This window comes from Octopus bimaculoides, chromosome 24, assembly GCF_046866305.1.
Source record: "Octopus bimaculoides isolate indiv1 chromosome 24, ASM4686630v1, whole genome shotgun sequence".
Lineage (NCBI taxonomy): Eukaryota > Metazoa > Mollusca > Cephalopoda > Octopoda > Octopodidae > Octopus > Octopus bimaculoides.
Window position 1 is genome coordinate 32,703,376 of NC_142951.1, and position 3,498 is coordinate 32,706,873.

Here is a 3,498-nt window from a genome sequence, read left to right on the forward strand (position 1 = left end):
AGGAAGGAAGCATGTAAATTCTCTCTTTTCAGAAAGCATTTTGAAATGGTTTGAATCGCGATTCGGGTTGTATTGTTGTGTTTTGAGGCAAAACACTTGATTTGCTTGAAATTACATGACTTCATGAAATATCATTTATTTGTTTCTCTATTGGCTTTCAATTTATTTTTTTTCTCTTGACTCCATATTAATGCATTTGTGATAAGCAATCGAAAGAATCAGGAGTGAGAAGTGTTTCCTGTTCGTACACCTCTCTAGAAATTTATCCATGAAAAAACAAAAAAAAACCCCTCTGGGTTCTCTTTTGTTTGATGCTGAATTACTTTCTTGTAGTGACAAGAATTTCAGTCGAAGCAAGCGGAAGAATAAAAGACAGAGAAAGAACATATCTATGCAAGTCAGACCTGCAGTTTTTTAGTTGTTGTTTGATTTTTTTCCCCTCGTTGTTGCAATGTAATTTAGTTTAATTTTAATTAATAATTATTTTCGTTGATGGGTATGCAAGCCCTCACTTGATAATCTGGTTACCTTCTCTGTATTGCTTTCATGTTCCTGTATAGCTGAGGTCTTTATAATTTACTTAAAAGATTCTAATTAAACATTTCGGATGGAGGAGGGAGGAAAAATTGTGGCGGGGGGGGGGGGACACTTTAATGTACCAAAACACTGAAATTTTCGTTTTGATAAATAAAAACGATAAAAAACACAAAGGTTTCGAGAGGGAAAAAAAAGAAGATGATAATGTTAGATATTTTCTATTGACAAGTTTTTCTCAGAACAATATCTTTCTTCTGATATTGTTTCTGAACAAAGATCTTTCTACACAGGTTAATTTTTACTTGTGTGTTGTTCAGTCATCTCAAGCTTTGGTAGTAATTACTTTTATAAATTTCTTCAAAATTTTTTTTTCTCTTTCTTTTAAAGAAAAAAAAAAAAAAAAAAACGAAAGAAAAACGAAACAAAAAAAAAATTATTTTTAATAAGCTTTAATAATTTAATTTTATGTTTTGTTTTGTTTCCATTTAAAAAAATCTTTTTACCTACCGATAATTGCTGAATATGTATTTTGCTAGTATCACTACTTTATATAAATTAAATTTATTCAATTAATGCTTATCTTTAATCCCCACTCCACCCCCAAGCACTATCACCCCCGCTACCCACATATGTTAAACTCTACCTCATGATTTTCGCTAGCTTTGACATCTTCTTCATCTTCTCTCTCTCCCCCCTTCAGCTCTTTCTTATTCTTTCTTCATGTCTGTCTGTCTCTCTATTTCTGTCTCATTCATTTTGTTTTCCCCTCTTCTTCTTCTCTTATCCATTTCTTTTGAATGAATATCAATTTGTAAAACTTGTGTTTAGCCATTTTATAAAACTCTGCTGCAAGGCAAAATATTATTGCTCTGCTTCATTATAATAAATCGATTCGATGCTAAATTGTTTTTCCAGCATCAGAATGGAACTAATTTCAAAGCAGACAAAACGAGATCGTGTCTCATCTCATTTTCTAAAGGAAGTCTTTATTGTTTAATGACATACGTACATACATTGATATGCATTGATATACACCTACATAATCATAACATACATACATGCATATGTGTGTGTGTGTGTATAAATATATATATATATATATATATATATATATATATATATATGTGAGAAATGAAGTATTAAATGAGTAAAGTATTTGATATTCTGTGAGAAAGGTGGTGGTGGTGGGGGATCTACAGATCACTTACAAATCTGAAATTGACTGACACACACATTAAAGAAGATAAAAAAGAAACACTGTAGCCTACTTCACATATATTTATTTTTATATATATTTTTGTTTTTATATATAAATAAAAGCTTGTGTGTGTGTGTGTGTGTGTATGTGTGTGTGTGTGTGTGAGGTGCAGGCATGACTCTGCCATTGAGAAACTTGCTTCCTAACCCTGTGATCTTGGGTTCAGTCTCACTGTATGGCACCTTGGGCGGCAAGGACCTTTCACTATTAGTCGCAGGCTGACCAAAACTGTGTGAGTGGATTCAATTGATGGAAACTGAAAGAAGCCTGTTGTACAGGGTGTCCACAAAGTTTGGGTTAAGAACCATTGACTTAACCCATCATCTGGTTAACCCCCACCACCTGGTCCTTGGGTGCTTTAGCCGAGCTTACTCTGAAGCAATCATTTGAGCCAGGTTACTGGTTTAAGGATCCATTTCTCCCTTCTTCCCATTATTCTTGTAGGCCTCTATACAGATTCATGGGCACTGCCATCTCTCTTGGCTAAAAAATTAAAAAGATAAAAGTCAATATTTGTGAAACGTAGTTTATCTAAGGCTTTGGGGACCTATTTGGCTACTGCTCCTACCAATTTGAGGAACTTTGTGGCGGTTCCTTTGTTGGCCTGGGCTTCTTTGGTTGAATTTTTGAACAAGTTTTGAGGGCTAGGATAAGGATAGTTTTTAGTGAATTTAAGGGGCTGGTAGACAATTTTGAGTTTTAGGAGCTTGTAGGGATATTTTTCAGTGAGTTTTAGGAATTGGCAAGGAAAATTTTGAGTGTGTTTTTGTGAGCTGGAAGGGGTAATTTTGAAGGAGCTTTAGGGGTAATTCTAGTGAGTTTTGTGGGCTGGAAGGGGTAATTTTGAGTGAGTTTTAGGAATTTGCAAGGATAATTTTGAGTGTGTTTGGTGGGGCTAGAAGTGATAATTTAGAAAGAGCCTTAGGGGTTAGTAGGAAATATTGAGTGAGTTTAAGGGGCGAGTAGGGGTAATTTTAGTGAGTTTTGTGGGCTGGTGGGGAATTTTGAGTTTTGGGGATTAGTAAGGATAATTTTCTTGGTATTTCTTTAGCATTGTTGAAATGCTAGTAATGTTGTAAGATATTGTAATTCTCTGTAAGAACGAGAAAAGAAATAGAACAATGCCAACCAACCAGCCAGCCAGCCAACCAGCCACACGGACATTCAGTGGTGCACACTATAATTGCATGTGAGAAGAAGAAGAAGAAAGTTTTATAATTACAAGATGATACAAATAATTGTGAAGATATAATTAACTCCGGTCATTAAACATCAGATCTGCTATTTCCTCTCAGTGAACCGAGTTGTTACATCTAGTCACTTAGTACATTAATAGTCCACCATGTCTCCACGGTACCTTCATGCATGCCGCCTCTTTGATAGGACATCCATTTCCTTCTCTCTCTCTCTCTCTGTTGGTCTCTCTTTCCCTCTTGTTTATTCATGTGTCCCTCTCCCTCTCCTCTCTCTGTTTTGGTCTCTTGCACTTACAACCTCTCATTCTCTGTGTGTGTGTGTGTAAATGTGTTTGTGTATGTATTCTATCCAAATGTGTGTGTTTGTATGTATGTTTATAATCTCTCTCATATATATATATATATATATATATATATATATATATATATATATTATATATATGTGTATACACATATATATAATATATATATATATATATATATATATATTATATATATTATATATAT